The sequence below is a fragment of the Monodon monoceros genome, unplaced genomic scaffold (genome assembly GCF_005190385.1).
Source record: "Monodon monoceros isolate NGI ecotype Baffin Bay Population unplaced genomic scaffold, NGI_Narwhal_1 Super_Scaffold_19, whole genome shotgun sequence".
Taxonomy (NCBI): domain Eukaryota; kingdom Metazoa; phylum Chordata; class Mammalia; order Artiodactyla; family Monodontidae; genus Monodon; species Monodon monoceros.
This window is the reverse complement of record NW_021703775.1, coordinates 68,878,262-68,895,091: the sequence shown is the minus strand read 5'-3', so window position 1 is coordinate 68,895,091 and position 16,830 is coordinate 68,878,262. Positions and strand designations below refer to the sequence as shown.

At 50.6% G+C, this 16,830-nt stretch overlaps 1 protein-coding gene and 1 long non-coding RNA gene across 15 annotated transcripts in view; one reads left to right on the top strand and one right to left on the bottom strand.

Annotated features, from left to right (window-relative positions):
• Positions 1-3,639, top strand: part of LOC114900789 — a 4,506-nt gene extending 867 nt beyond the window's left edge. The window contains exon 3 of the long non-coding RNA XR_003794938.1: positions 1,139-3,639. This is a non-coding gene — a long non-coding RNA (uncharacterized LOC114900789). The remainder of the gene's footprint in view (positions 1-1,138) is intronic.
• DNMT3A (DNA methyltransferase 3 alpha) overlaps positions 1-16,830 on the bottom strand; it is a 100,072-nt gene that overhangs the window by 17,595 nt on the left and 65,647 nt on the right. The window lies entirely within an intron of this gene.

Below are 16,830 nucleotides of genomic sequence, written 5' to 3'. Positions count from 1 at the left end.
CTCTCTCTCTCTCTCTCTCTCTCTCTCTCTCTCTCTCTCTCTCTCTCCCCCTCTCCCTCTCCCTCTCCCTCTCCCTCCCCCTCTCCCTCTCCCCCTCTCTCTCCCTCCCTCCCTCTCCCTCCCGACATCAAAGAAGCAGACACTGTTGGCCCTGCCCTCAAGGAGCTGACAAATTCAACTAGACTTGGAGAGATTGGAAAAGATCGTTGAAAAGCATCTATAAAGAGAACTACACCACAAATACCAACCACCCTGATGGGCCAGGATGGCTTGGAAGCCAAACAAAAATAAGTAGTATCAATGATAAATGAGGTTAAGGAGGTCAGTGTAGAGCAGAGGCTGAACCTGGAGGATGAATCAGATTTGGAATGAGGCTGGATAGGGAGGAAATAAGAGATGTTAGGCTGGATAGGGAGGAAAACACTTGCCCACCTTCACCTCCCGCCCCACAATACAACTAAAGCTAAGGGGTGCGGAGAGAGATGTTGATGCATATATCCTATCGCAGTGAAGAATAACCGCAGGTTTTCTTACATGACAGGGTGAATGGGTATTTTGGAAAGATTAGCCTGGGGACCTCCCTGGTGGTCCAGTGGGTAAGACTCCACGCTGCCTGTGCAGGGGGCCGGGTTCCATCCTTGGTTGGGGAATTAGATCCCACATGCGTGCCACAACTAAGATCTAGCACAGCCAAAATAAATAAATATTCCTTTTAAAGAAAGAAAGATTAGCCTGGTTTGTTTGCAAGATGAATTAAAAGGAAGAGGGGCTTCCCTGGTGGCGCAGTGGTTGAGAGTCCGCCTGCCGATGCAGGGGACGCGGGTTCGTGCCCCGGTCCAGGAAGACCCCACATGCCGCGGAGCGGCTGGGCCCGTGAGCCATGGCCGCTGAGCCTGCGCGTCCGGAGCCTGTGCTCCGCAACGGGAGAGGCCGCAACAGTGAGAGGCCCGCGTACCCACCCCCCCCAAAAAAAAAAAAAAAAGGAAGAGCAGGGGAGCTGAGGGTAAATACTCCCAGCAGGGCAGGGCTGTTTGGCCAGCCACACTCTCAGAGGATCTGGACTGGGGTTCTGGTTCTATCACTGTGACCTTGGACAAGCCACTTAACTCCAAGAAGTCTTTTTTCACTTGCAAAACAGGAGTGATGACATCTGCCCTCCCAGGCCCTGGAATACCAGCATCACTTAAGGAGATAATGCCCCCAGGTGCCTGGCTTCCAACCACAAGCTGCGGGAACAAACCAGCTGGAACAGGTGCTGGTATAAGGAGGTCAAAAGATGGGCTGTGAAGGAGAGCCTACCTACCATCCCTCCTGGGGCTCAGCACCCTTCTGGGGGCCGTCAGAACAAGCAGGCCCTGAAAAAGGAAGAGGACTCCAAATCAGAGCGAGCCTTCTCCAAATAATACTCAGGGAGTACAAACTTCCTCTCCCCACCCTGACTGAGATCCAGAACCCATACAGCAAAGAGGAGCCGTTCCATAAAACACAGGCCCTATTTTGCTCCAAGCCATCTTTCAACCCCCTCAAGGTACCTGCTTGGTATAATTTTTCAGAAGATCCCCAAGCAGAGATGAGAAGCCGTGAGTTTCTACCTCCTGCCTGCTCCCACCCTTTAAGGAATATAATAAGACTTGCTTGGCTTCTCTCACTGATGCCTCCCCGGCATCCTCCCAGGCCACTTTAGACCTCACCCCAGGCCTCCTCTCAAAATGAAGTTTCTGATCTGGCTTGGCCGGCTCTTTTTAAAAACACTATCTCACCTATGACATCTCCTTTTCCATTATTATGTGGCTAAACACCTTAGACTGTACACTCCATGGTCTTGGGACTTCTTCAGTAAGTAATGATGCCTATGCATGCAGTCAGGACTCAAAGTGTCAGGATGGACCAGGGCCATCAGTTTCACTTTTTCTTGGCCCACTTAATAAAGTAGCCTTTCCCTCCAGCTGCCAAACTTCCTTATTCTCATTCTTTAAAATTAAGTTCAAATTGGGGGGAGGGGCAACATAAGAGTAGGGGATTAAGTGGTACAAACTACTATGTATAACATAAACTACAGGGATATAGTATACAGCACAGGGAATATAGTCAATATTTTATAACAACTATAAATGGAGTATAATCTTTAAAAATTGTGAATCACTGTGTTGTACACCTGAAACTTATATTGTAAATCAACTACACCTCAATAAAAAAAATTTGCTTTAGTGAAATTAAGCTCAAATCTTACCTCTTCCACACAGCTCCCAAATGAAGCAAAAAAAGCCCAATTCTAAGGTGTCCCCTTGCTACTTAGAGCACCGCCCCTCTCCTGTAGCTACACAGACAGGTAAGGTTACCCTTTTCTATACTGTAAGTCACTCAGACTGAGATTCGTGTCCTCTTTGTACTTGGTGGGCAGAGAGAGACCTCAACGCAGAAAAGACCCCGAGATCTAGGATAAGAGGTGACTTTAGCAAAAGGTCAGGAAAAAACTAGGGCAGCCTTCTAGGATCCTCAGGTCATATATGTCCTCGACCTTCCAAAGTAACCCTCCCAGGTGGTTACTGGGATAGGTCTTTTGATTAAGATAAAGATAGTCAACCTAAAATAGCAGGGTCATGTAAAGTGAGCCAGGTTCTTGGAAATGTTCTAGAAGTATGTTGAGAGGAGGAACCCCTGGACGAAAAGACGATCTGGCGCATGTCAAGAGCCTAAAAGAAGCGCTGGAGAGGAAGTGTCCAGCATGGTCCAAAAGGGAGGGCGACCTGAAAGAGAGGGCACGTTTCCTGTCTGGCAGGCCGATAGCAGTGATCCAGGAGGCCTGATGAAAACGCCTCTTAAGGACACCTGACTCTCAGCACTTATCCCGTGTTCATCAAGCAAACTTCTAACTTTAATTACATTTTCCAGTGACTCTGATACCAGTAAGTTGCCGGAAAACATCAGGACCACTAGGTCCTGTATCACTAGGATCTGCGTTGAAAGGACAAGTCCTGTTATAAATCTGTAAACTGAACATCCTGGTGTACGTCACACTCCTGTCTCTGAAGAGCACGATTGTAAGATGTGCTGTGAATCCGACTTTCCAGCTCACAGAGCTGACGTGAGATGCTAAGTCGTGATCCTCCACCCAAGAGCAGCAACTCCCACAGGTGCAGGTGGGAATGCCACGCCTGCCTGACTGGTTTTAACTCAAAGTTCAGCGTTCTGTGGCGTGCTCTGTCATAAAATCCAGTGCTGGTGGGAGGTGGGGAGGTTATGTTGCTTCCCGCAAACAGGACATTACCCCTGAGTCCCTGTACTCAGAATCAGAGAAGCCGGGATCCCTAAGAAGCCATCTGCAAAGCCACATATTGGGAGGACACTGCATATTTTCTGCCACATAAACATTCCCACTGACCCCAAGACCAGCGAGACCTTATCCAGGCAAAGGCTACAAGATCAAGATGGATGTCTCTTCTGATCCTGGCCTGCCCTTCCATCTGCAGCCCCAAAGCCTCAGTACTACACAGTAGACCTGTGACTACCTGTTGAGTACAATCTACGCTCCTTGCATGGTATTCAAGGCCCCCACAACCTGCAGCACTTACATCACACAGCCCACACTCTGCCCACCCACTTGCTGTTTCCCAAATATGCCCTTTCCCTGCCTCTGTGCCTTTGCTCGTGCTGTTCCTTGCTCTTCCCCTTCCCCTTCCACTGGCCAAAATCCCACCTATCCTTCTAGGCCCAATTCACCAGTTACCTCCACCAGGAAAGTTTCTCTAGACCTGAACTGGCCAATAAGAGAGCCACTGGCTGCATGTGCCATTTAAATTCATTAAAATTAAATAAAAATTCAGTTCCTCAGGTGCACTAGCCACGTCCCAAGTGTCCAAGAGCCCATGTGGGTTTTCGGGGTGCTGTACCGGGGACACAGATTTTAGAGCATTTCCCTCATTGCAGAATGTTCTCTGGACAGTGCTGCTCTAGCCCCTCCCCCTGATCTTCCCCCACTGAAAAGTCACCCTGTCCCTCCTTCTCCTCCATACTCCCAGAGCACTTTGTAATCCTCTCCTAGCACTTGCCAGTCTTTGCCTGCACTAAGCTGACTGTGTACTCATCTTTCTCCTCCACAAAATTAAAAATCCTAGAGGGCAGGGCCGGGGTCTTACTCAGGTTCACATGCAAGCAGTGTGGACCAGAGCCTCTTGCACACTGTAGAGGGTGAAAGCAGTGTTTGCTGAACTGAATCCAACATTGTCTCAGGAGCCTCATATGGAGTCCACTGACCAAGTTCCCAGATGCGGACGGGTACTTTCCACAGCAAAGTTCCGATCGGTGCTAAGAGGTCCAGGTCCAGGGCTCCCGAAAGAGGCCAGGAATCTTTGTTTTCCTATTCCCCTGCAATCCATATGGAGGTTGCAAGCAAATGACCAGGACTGGGCTGCTGGCAATGAAGCTAAAAATAGCCACAGAGCCAACAACAAGGAGTTAGCAGGACTTGTTGCTAGGGAGACCGGTCGCAGAGAGAGCAACCAAGCAGGGAGAAAGCGTCAGACCTGCACCCAGAGAGCAGAGGCCACGGTGGGGGGGAACTCAAAGTTGACAGGGGTCCAAGGATCCCACCTAGAGATGTTCTGCCTTCTGGTACCTCCTGACTAATGCACTAAGTGGGGCAAATGTTCCCCCTGTCCCTCAGTAACCCATCTCCATGGAAACCACCATTGCTGGGGTGAAGTACCAGCCCCTGGAAGGGAGGCCTCTGCCTGGAGCTGGTTGTTATGGCAACCCGCCCCCCGCGCGCCCCCCCCCCCAGCCCATCATCCTCTCTCTCCTGGCTTCTCCTGTGGGGAAAAGGTGGGGGCCTGGTCTTGGCTTAGCCAGCATGACCAGGAAACACCGGCTTCCTGACAAGACTGACCTACAACGGGCTCTTCGGAAGCTCCGGGGACCCCAGTAAGGCCTGTCAATGCTCAGCACCGGGCAGAGCTTCCTTTCCTTCCTGTGAGGCCCTCACAGACCACCTCGCCAGGAGAATCCCATACTCATTTGGGTTCATTTGTATCAGGATCACCCGAGGAGATTTTAAAAAATACAGATTCTTGGGCCCCACCTATGGAGATCAGCTGGCTTGGGGTAGGGCCCAGGAATCTATTAAAACCTCCCTAGGTAACTCTGATACCAGCCAGGTGTGGAGACCACCAATGGCCCTGGCTGTGACAAATGAGGAAACAGGCCTACAGGGGACTCAGCCCCCCACCCAAAGGGTCAGAGCCAAAAACTGAGGAGGAGGTAAACACACACCTGAGGGGAGCTGCCCACCTCCTGGGGCCTGTCTCTCTTGCTCCCCCTTGAAACGAGAACACGCTGTCTCTGATATTGGACTGGGATTTAAAACTGAGCCTCTCAACAAACCGTCCCCTGCGGCAGAAAGTGGAAGGTAGTGGGGCGAGGCCGTCTGGTTCCCAGAGTGTACAGAATGGTGGCTGCCCAGGCAGGTGATCTGGGCTGAAAGAGAAATCCATCTTCCTTCGGGAGGAAAGCTAAAGGGTCACCATGGCAACTGCAGGGTGCCAGCCCGGCTGGGCTTGGTGCCCTCCCCAAACCTGGGCCCAGGAGAGGCACAGCTTTAGGCAAACGCCATGGGGCAGGGGCACCCCCCTCCCCCGCCAGTCTAGTCTAGTTTCAGAACTGTAAGGAGGCTGTGCTCTACCCTGGAGCCAACCTCTGAGCCTGCCCGAAACACACCTAAACACTAGGGTCCAGGAGCCCTAGGAGTCCCGAGCACATGCAGTAGCCAGGCCAGGAAGGACATGGAGGAGACAGTGCAGGAGATGGCCTCCACCCGCCTGTTACTCACAGCCTAATTGCGTGCCCAAGACCCACCGCACATGAAACCACAGCCCTCATTCAAGACAGCATGCAATTAGATGGTAAATTATGTGGTGGAGATGCTTTCTCCATGTGCTGAAGGAAATCCGAGGTGGCCCGGATCGGGAAAGGCAGGAAGCCTCAAGGGAGGATGAGAGAGGGTGAACCAGGACTGGGCCCAGCCTCCCAGGTTTCCCAGACAGCACGGCCAGATCACTGGGGGCATCTGCAAACCGCATTAGCTTCCCAGGGAGAAGCACGAGCACAGCTGTATGGACACCCGCTGGGGAGGAGAGCTGCCTGGGGCCTGGTGTACCATCCGCTCAGTCACATAAATTCTGATCCAGAGCGTAAAATGCAGGGTCTGGGAGCCACCTCTTCGCTGACCCCTCACTTCTCCAACTCCCCGCCTCTGTCCCAGGCAGCCCTCATTCCTCCCTGGCTCCCCCATTCCTTCCCAGGTCATTACCACACTTCCCTAATGGGAGGGCTTGGAAGCCCCAACTCTACAGAACTGCCATCAGGCTCCTGGAGCCTCAGCTGCTGCCTCTTCCCTCCCCGCGCCAATCCGCGTCCTCTTTCCCTACAGCTCCGGGTCTGCTGCAGAGGGGGAGGCTTCTCCACAAACCCAAGTCTCCTGCCCCCAGCACTTCCATCCCCTAACCCGGAGCGAGTCGAGTGCAGGCTCTGGGCGGGGAGCAGGGGTGGCGGTGGCGTTGCTGCAGGTCCCCAGACCTCACCTGCCCCTCGCCAGGAGAAAGAACAGACGGAGCAGCATGTGAGCAGGAAATCCCAGCCGACGCCAGGACGGTCAGTACGCACCTAGCTTCTCCGTATCTTAGTTTCGTGATCGCTCTAATGGGACCACAAATGTCTGCTGAATATTACAGATAAGATCAAAGGAAGTCAGGAGGGCATATCATTTAAAAGGTCGAAAGAATCTTACGACAGGTTTGCTTGAGCACAAGCTCATACTGTCACTTTGCTTTAAAAACTAGACTCTGGAGAGAAATGTTAATTTTATACCTGGGGTGGGGGGGGGTGTCAACAGGAACCAGGTAAACCTGAACAGCCTGGGCTGCTTTCTCCTCCCCTCCCCCAACCCCATCTCCAGCCTCCAGGGGTCAAAGGGAGGGACCTCAGGGACCACCATTCAGATTCAGGCATGCAGACCCTATCAAGTTTCAGGGTCCAAAGAGAAGACCCAGGAGGAGCCCAGCAGACAAGCAACTGCGGTAAACCGTTGCTGAGGACAGCAGGAACGCCTACCATCTCCATCCCAAAGGAAAAGTTTGAATCCCCGAACCAAGTCCTTTCCGGTCTTCTCCCCCACCTACGTTTGGAAACAGTTCTCTAGCTGTGCCGGCCTTAGGGCCCGTACTTCTTCCTTGGCTCGGTGTGTTCAAGGTCTGAGAGTCTCAACCCCGCTGTACATTAGAATCACCTGGAGAGTTTCAGGAACGCTCTGGGCCAGGGCCCATCATCAAATTCCAGATGTACTGGACCCAGAGCGAGGGGCCCAGGCAGCGGTGGTTAAACCAAACTCCCAGGTGATCCGAATGTGCGGGGAGACCCCCGATGTGGGTGACACAGTGGTAGGTGATACAATAAATGCATTTTTGGAGGAATCTCTGCTGTCAGATTTGGTTCACTTCGAATCATCCGAAGCTTTGTGGTTCTCAAACTTTCACAAGCCCCAGAACCATGGAGACCTGACTAGAAAATCAGATTTCTCAGGAACACCACCAGAGTTTCTGCCTCCTAGTTTCAGAATGGGGCCTTGGAATGTGCCTTCTTAACGCACTGCCCAGGTAATACACAAACCTGCCCTTTAAGAAATACTGAATTCTAATAGCATCCTTGGTATATATAAAGCAAGTCCAACTCAATTTCTGGTTTTTTGTTTGCCCCATATAGTTGCCTTTTAAACAGTATCTAGATTCAAATATATAGGAGACTGCACTGTTTTATCCCTATTTTTGTTTAATCCATCTGAGTTAGAAGTGAAAAGTTAAAATATACTGCCCACTAATCATTGACTAGAGTCATATGGCATCTGTGAAGAGTTGTTATTAAAGAATGGCAAGTCAGAAAGATGGTAACATTCACACACACACACAAACACAGTATGGCTCCCTACCCGGGTCCTCTCAAGGCAGGGCTGCTCTCCATGCATTGGGCTCTTCCCTCCCTGCTCACCAGCCTGCACTTGCCTTCCAGGTGGATGACTCTTGAGTGCCTGCTAACCCTCTCCCCACCAACAGCCACCATGCTGGCTTCTCAAAAGCAGCTTGTCCAAAACCTAACTTAAAAGTCCACTCCCGGGCTTCCCTGGTGGGGCAGTGGTTGAGAGGCCGCCTGCCAATGCAGGAGACGCGGGTTCGTGCCCCGGTCCCGGAAGATCCCACATGCCGCGGAGCTGCTGGGCCCGTGAGCCATGGCCGCTGAGCCTGCGTGTCCGGAGCCTGTGCTCCGCAACGGGAGAGGCCGCAGCAGTGAGAGGCCCGCGTACCACACACACACAAAAAAAGTCCACTCCTCCTAAGAGAATATCTTCATGACCCTGGGGTAGGCAGAGAACTCAGAGATCACACACACACACACACACACACACACACACACACACACACACCCCAATACAAGAAAAATTCGGTTAAATTGGACTTTATTAAAATGAAAAACTTCCGCTCATCAAAATACATCCTTAAGAAAATGGAAAGTCCATACCACCTTCCTGCCCCAAACCTGCTCTTCCTCCCTAGCTGAGATAATGCCCCCTCACCCCCAGCCCCCAAACCCCAGGCAGGTTTCTCTCTTCCTGCCAACCAGAGGTAAGCTGTATCTACCAAGTCTGCCTCCCGCTGCCTGGACCCTCCATCAACACCAGACGTAATGCCCTCCTAATTGGTCCTTCTTCTAACCTTCCCTGCTCTGGGCCCCCTTACAATGCGGCCACGGTTATCTTCCCAAAATACACATCCAGTTCTCTCATATTCCAGCTCCCTCTACACAGTGAAGCCTGCATTTCTCACTATGACAGGAAGACTGGTGACGATCTGACCATCTCCCTTTGTAGTTTTCTCTCTTCTTCCTCCCCAACTCCCACACCTAGTTACCAGATCTCTTGCTGTTCCCTAAACAACCCAGAAGCTTCATGCCTCCTTCTCTTTGCCCTCAGTGGTTCTTTTCCCTGAAACACCTTCTCTATTTATCCTTACTGGAATTCTCAAAGGACACCTCCTCCATGAAACTTTCCAGGAGTTCCTGCAGAAGCTCTCTCGCCCTCCTCTGTGCTCACCAGACTCTTGGTGGCAGGAGCACAGAACTGCATCTGACACAGCAGCTCACGGTGAGCACTCCTGCCTCCTCCTCTAGACCATGTGTGCCCTGGGACTGGGTGCAGCGGTCTCCTACAGCGCCAGCATGGTGCTGTGTGTATCTAAGAAATACTAACACAAGTCCGTTCACTCCTTCATCTAGAGTGTTGGCTCCTTAACAGAGTCCAGCTGACCCCCGCCATGCTTGAGCCTCCCTGGACCTCCTTAACGAATGGTCTGATCTTTAAAACAAAGCAGAGAGAAGGGCACCGTTATGTCTTCTCCTGTTTGCCTCGTAGCAAGGGCTATGAGGATGTTTCCAAAAGCTGAACTAAATATGCAAGAAATCTTGAGGTGCTCTAGATCCCAAACTCCTAGAGGATTTCTTGGACCACCTACCTCATGATCCCACTCAATGCCCTCCCCCCACTGTCCCTGTTAGGCAAACTCCTGTCCCAGTGGCAGGCCTGCAGGATGTCTCTTCTTTGGCAAGCTTTCCCAGGCTCCTTTGGCAGGGCAAGTTAGCCGCTCCCATGGCCCCTTTCCTCACATTTCTATTGCAACCTACTGCAGTACTTACCTGCCTACCTTTCCCAGGGTGGGATTCTGACATTCCTTTAAATGTGTTTCTTTAGTGTCTAGAAAATGTGGGAACACAGTAGAGACCCAGATGCATATGGAGTTTTCTGAAAGCCTGAGCACAAAGTATTTGCTCAGTCAAGGTTTGTAACTCTCTAAAATAATGAACAGGGACTTCCCTGGTGGTTCAGTGGTAAAGAATCTGCCTTACAATGCAGGGGACGCGGGTTCGATCCCTGGTCAGGGAACTAAGCCCGCGTACCACAACTACTGAGCCCGCGCACCTCAACTAGAGAGCCTGTGTGCCACAAACTACAGAGCCCACACGCCCTGGAGCCCAAGCGCCACAACTAGAGAGAAGCCTGCACGCCGCAATGAAAGATCCCGAACGCCTCAGCGAAGATCCCGCGTGCCACAACTAAGACCCAATGCAGCCAAAAATAAAATAAATAAAATAATGAACAGATGATTGTGTGACTAATGAAAACTAGCGGTCAGGGGCAGGCCTAGGAACATGGCGACCAAAGTCAGAACAAGGATGTGAGTTCCTGAGCTAAGGAAACGCCCCAGGAAGATGTGCCTGTCCGACAGGGGTGCATTTGCAGCATCAGCGTTCTTAGTGATGGATTCAAGCCCCTCCCCCGCCCAGGCCTAGTCAACGATGAGCTTCATGTCCCACCTTTCTGACCCTGGCAGAAAACACAGAGGAAGAAAAGGGGACCATCATGAAGAGGAAAAGAAAGCTATATTCTAGGGCTTCCCTGGTGGCGCAGTGGTTGAGAGTCTACCTGCCAATGCAGGGGACACGGGTTCGTGCCCTGGTCCGGGAAGATCCCACATGCCGCGGAGCGGCTGGGCCCGTGAGCCATGGCCGCTGAGCATTTGCGCTCGGAGCCTGTGCTCCGCAACGGGAGAGGCCACAGCAGTGAGAGGCCCGCGTACCGCAAAAAAAAAGAAAGCTATATTCTAGCACAAAATGTGAATTTTATGAAAGTTTTTTCTAAGCATCTTTATCAAGATGCTTTATGTATGTGCCTCTTGAAGAGGCATATATGTGAAGTCTGAGAATTCACTCAAATATTTAATTTAGGATGTACGTACAAGGTCATATAAGAGACAAAGGGAGCTACAGGTCATGACTCCAGTCCTCCTCCCCCTAAATTATGCAATTTCAGAATCTCGGGGGTCGGCTAGTCTATTTGTGTCACACCGCAAACGAGGAAACTAAAGCGCAGAGAAGAGAATGACCTTCTCAAATTGATCAGGGGTAGAGGCTGAGCCCAGAAACCAGACCTCCTGAATCTCATTCCATTCATTTAAGCCAGTTTCACAACATCAAACATAAGATCATGAAAAAACAGTAATTCAAGGGCAAGGGCTCAGGGCCAAATGAGGGGAGCAGGAAGTGCGGGAGGGGTCCCCAGGGTGAAAAGGACCCAAACCTGGCAAGACCCGGCAGCCAAGGTGGGGTGAGGGCGGAGGTGGGGTGAGGCAGCATGGGCAGGAGGGCTGGGCCACTGTGCTCTCTCCCACCCCATTCTGTTGTTTCAGGGGAAGCCAAGATTGAAAACCAGGAAGACCCGGTTCTAGTGGAGTCATCTGGGTACAAAACAGAAGCAGCATGCAAACTGGAGTCTGGTTTAGCCCATGGGCCTCTCCACAAGGACATCCACGTGGCTCTTAACCTCCTCACCTAGGGTAATCTTAGCTTCCTAATCGTAAAATGGGGATAAAAATTAGTTCTTGTAGTAATTGCAGATAATATACCTATCAAATGAAAAAAAAATACAATTTAGTAACAAGTTTGATGTCCTTTATTCAGGGCAGAACAGTGCTTGGACTGGGGGAGTACAGCACCTCAGAGCTGCGAGCGCTCTTGACCAGGGATGCTGGGCGAGAGCGAGGTTCACCTACTGTTAGAAGGGGCACCTCGGAACAGGGCGTGATTGGCTAGGAGAGATGGAATTTCCCTAAGAGGCAGCCGGTCCTGTTTCCCAGGGGAAGGTGAGCTCGCTGAACTGAGTTGGAGGATCGTGATTGGTGGATGTTAGGATTCCTTGGCAAGAGTTTCCTGTAACTGCACTAACCTAGGTTTATTTATTTTATTTTATTTTATTTTATCCTTTAAACTTTTTTGGCTGCGCCACGAGGCATGCTGGGATCTTAGTTCCCCAACCCCAGATGGAACCCGTGCCCCCTGCAGTGGAAGCACAGAGTCCTAACCACTGGACCACCAGGGAATTCCCATGCACTGACCTAGGTTTAGATTTGTGAACTGGGCTGGGCCACAGGGGTGGCCTCCATTTTGTGAATCCTGATATACAAATTAACTTTATCATCTCTTAGGACTGTGGCGAAAGTTAATGCTTTCGGCACAGTCCCTGGCATGAAGTACGTGCTCACAAAGCTACCCCTTTGGCCTAGTTCAGGCTTGGCCATGGCCGCTGGTGGACCAGACTCAAATTACGACCACCCTCCCCACTACTGTTTTCTCACCACTAAAAAGTGAGGGTTGTTCTAAGAGCTCTTCTCTCTGTGCCCCCCAGATGGAATGAACACGCCAGTGTGCAAACAGCCGGTCCATTTAAGAGACAATGGGGCGCCTCTATGATGACAGTTTCATAGCCCGTCCTAAAGGCCAGCCCTGGAACTCACTACTGATTACGAGCTGTCACAGGAGTCCCTTTAAAATGTGTTCAGCCTTTTGGTAAAGTACACTTGTCATGCCTGCTCCAAATGGCATCATCTCCTTCAAGGGCGGTGTTATTTTTGAGGCCATCCTGCAAGCGTTCAGGTTTTCATTAGTTTACATATAGTGAATAAGCAAGGACCGTCTGCCAGTCGGAATCCCCTAAAACTGCTACGCACATACTTTGCTAATAATTTGGTTTTAGTCCTTAATGGTCTACTTTGTGTTGCCATTTCTCACATCTCCTGTACTAAAGCCCAGGAGATCACACTTAATTCATCTCCTTATTCCCAAAGCCCCCAGCACAATGCCCCCCCCCCCGACGTAGTAGGTGCTTAGCGGTTGCTTATTAAATGGAATATAGCACAGCAGGAGATGACATTCACAGGCTGGACGTTCACAGGCTGTTCTTCCCAGGGCCGACAGGAAGCACAGTCTGTTGAGACTGCAGGGTTATAAAGCAAGAGGAAGCAACATTTGCTCAGCTCACAGAAGCAGCAGCGCAAATGGCCAATAAACATATGAAAAGATGTCCAACCTCACTTATTATCTGGGAAATGCCAATTACAATCATAACAAGACGCCGTTTTCCCACCCGTTAGATTAGCAAAATATTGATGTTGGCAAAGGTGGAGATCTTCTCATACCTTGTTTACGGGAGCATAAATTGGCACTGCCCTTTTTGGAGGGCGATTTGGCAGAGACTGTATCAAATGCAAGATATACATTCCTTTCAACCCAGCATTTCTCTTTCTAGGTATCTATCTTAGAGAAACAGATGCGCAAAGAGGCATGACCCAGGATGTTCACTGCAGCAGTGCTTATGCAGTAAAATACTGTAAACCACACAAGTGTCCGCCAGTAAGAGAAGGGTTAAATAAAATCGTGGTAATCCATATGGTGGAAGAGGACAGTAATTACGTGGCTTGATTGCCCAGATTTATTCTAAGCGAAAAACCAAGCTGTAAAACGAAACTACGGTGTGGTTCTATATATATTAAAAAAAGGAAAAGAAAAAAAAAGCAACTGTGAAGCAAAATTATATATTTACACACACACATAGATAGATAGAGAAAATCATGTCATATATACACCAAACTGATAGCATTAGGTACCTCTCTGATGGGGGAATTAAAATCACTGGGAAGGGATGGGTTTATTTATTTTTTTAACAGGAATGTATTTGTGTAATACTTATGTAAAATCAGTTTTTAAAAATTATTCATTTCTGGGAATTCCCTGGCGGTCCAGTGGTTGGGACTCCGCGCTTTCACTGCCAAGGGTGCGGGTTCAATCCCTGGCCAGGGAACTAAGATCCCACAAGCTGCGCTGCATAGCCCCAAAAAACAAAAACAACAACAACAAAAAAAAAAACATTATCCGTGTCCTATTATACACTAGCCCTGTGCTATAAATGTTATGTAGTATACCTTATTAACCCACACAACTCTGAGATTCGAATTATTCATTAATTCATTCAGCAAACCTTTACCTAGTACCTCCTGAATGGCGGCCCTGGGGGCAGAGGTGCCAAGAGGGCCTGCTTTGAACAAGCTCAGGTTGGGCAGAAGCAGAAAACAAACTGGTGAGTGCTACTCCCATGAAGATGAGACATGCCCAGGAGAGCAGAGTAGAGCCAAGTCTAGAAACAGCACAGGGACCTCAGCTGTGCTCAGTAAGTGATGCTGAAGGTCCCACATCCAGTAAGTAGCCGAGTCAGCATCTGGACTCACCTCCAGGAAAGAGGAGGCCATGAGGGCAGCCTGTGAGGAGGGGAGGGGGGTCTGAGGGCAGAAGGGAGAGGGGAGGGGAGGAGATACTGTGATATTTGGACCACAGGTTATTCGTTATCAGTATTTAATATGTATTAAGCATCTAATGAGTCTAAGGATGCAGAAGTCCTTCCTTTCGGGTTGGGAGCCAGGAAAGAAACCAGATCCTAGATCAGCAGGACACGGTACCTTGGCTCTAAGTAATTTAGAATCAGTTGGGGTGAAGAGATTAATGAGAGTCATAACATCACCTGGCCATAACTGTGTCCTAAAACCCTAAGCAGTGATACACACTGGGAGTCTGCAGGCTCTCTGGCTCAATGACTGTTCCAGCTGCTTGGCCAGGCCTCTGCCTCTCAGTAATGAGGGTTAATAAAGTAACACCTGTAAAAAGCCCTTCCTAAGCCTAAAGCGCTCCCTCAGGGTCATTCTGTTCTGAAAATAGTCAGAAGGAGGAGCCTGGAACTGCCCCCCTTTTGGGTGGAGGGATGCCTCGCCTCTGCCCTCCCGGCTGCCCAGGCCTGGGCCAGCTCTGCCAGGCCAAGGAAGGTTCTCCTCGACTCAAGCACAGCAGAGGCCCAGTGGGAACAGCAGGAGCACAGGGTGGCGAAGACTCAGGCACTGCCTTACCCGTGGGAGCCTGCCCACAGTCCCCCAGCCCCACGCTGTTCTCCGGGTACACTTGTCAGGACCCCTGCAAACCAATGGCTTGGGCCTGAGCTCCCTGAGAAGAGGTCTTGTATTCACCCACCTCCCAACTGCTTAGTCAACCAACAGGTATTCATTGAGCCTGTTCTCCCTGCCCAAAATCAGGTTGGGCATGATTGGTGAAGACATAACATGTAAGAAAGAGTTAGTGAAAAATACTCTATGAAGTACAATTGATTGCTAAACCCAACAATATTAACAGTAAGGACTACAGGGGTGCAGAGGAGGGAAGAGGTCAGTGTGGACTGGAGAAATCCTAGAGAGCTTCCTGGAGGAGGTAGCAACTCTGGGACTCAACCCTGAAGAATGGATAGGGGAAAGCACAGCAGGAACAACGGCAAGGAGGAAGGACGTATAAAGGGGAGACTGGTCCCTCACAGGGGACCTTCCTTTTACAGAATGGTAGTGAAGTGGGGTGGAGCCATCGTGGAGGTCACAGTGAAGGTTGAAGCCTTGAGAAACAACCAGAGGATTTCTGACATGATGGGGAGACAGTGGAGAGCCATTGCTGGTTTTGTAGCAGGACCTGGTCATGACTAAAGCAGAGATTAATCCTTAAAAGGACTGGCAAAGAGATGCAGAGAATAGGAGATGGGACAGACACCAGCATCCCAGTTCCAGCAGGAATCCCCACTTCAGCCTCAGCGAAGGAGGAAATGCCCCATTTTCCTCATCCAATTATTTAAAATTTCATTCATTTGTGATATTCTAAGTCTTCTTAATTTCTTTTTTAAAGCCTGGGGAGGCAGATAATCTCAGATGGACAGCGCAGTAAAGAGCAGACCTCACTCAGTAACTGTGGACCGACAAGGGTGGTCACGGGAAAAGGAAACTAAGCTGAGGGGGATGTTTTGAGGGAAGAAGGCCCTACAGGTGGGGCATGTGGACCAGGTGCAAACTAGGACCAGGTGAAGCACCACAGCAGGGCACACAGGCCCTCAGGCCCCGCCCAGCTTCCCAGACACACTCCTGCTGCTCTGAGCCCAGCACCGGCACCCTGTGCTCCATCACCCACCACCATGAACTTCCATTCCTGAAAAGGCCACACTGTCTTGTGCCTCCGAACCTTTGCACATGCTGTATGTCTCTTTCTGCAGTGCCTTTCCTCCCGCTTCCCTAAATTCAAGTTCATCCTTTAAAAGCCAAAAGCCAACTCTTGCTGATTTGAGGATGACCCCAGGCAGAATTAGTCTAAGGCCCTTGGTGATGCTCTTCCTGAGGTGCCCGATCCCTCGCCCTTGTCATAGGATAACCAGGAATCCCCTAGGCTTCTGGTAGCTCCAGTATCTTACTGGGCACTCAGACAGGGAGGGTTCTGACTGTCGGCTCAATGATGGTGCCCTGCAGGAACTTCAAAGGGCAGGCATCACATTCTGAGGTTTGGAAATGCTGGCGGAACCTCCCAGTGGCATAGTCTGGGAAACAGCTTGTATTCGGCAGTAGGGAATGTGTCTTTTTTGGGAGTAGGATCTATGAGAGCACACAAGTGGTAAGGGGAGCAAGACTGGCTGAGGGGACTTCCCTGGTGATGCAGTAGTTAAGAATCCGCCTGCCAATGCAGGGGACACGGGTTCGATCCCTGGTCCAGGAAGATCCCACATGCCATGAAGCAACTAAGCCCCTGCACCACAACTACTGAGCCTGCGCTCTAGAGGCCAAGAGTCACAACTACTGAAGCCTGCATGCCTAGAGCCCGTGCTCCGCAACAAGAGAAGCCACCACAATGAGAAGCCTGCGCGCCACAAGGAAGAGTAGCCCCCGCTCAGCACAACTAGAGAAAGCCCACGCGCAGCAATGAAGACCCAACACAACCAAAAAAAAAAAAAAAAAAAGGTCTTTAAAGACTGGCTGAGGGTGGGAGCAGACATCTGGGGGTGCCACTATCAAGGGAGGGAGCAGACATCTGGGGGTGCCACAGTCAAGGGAGGGA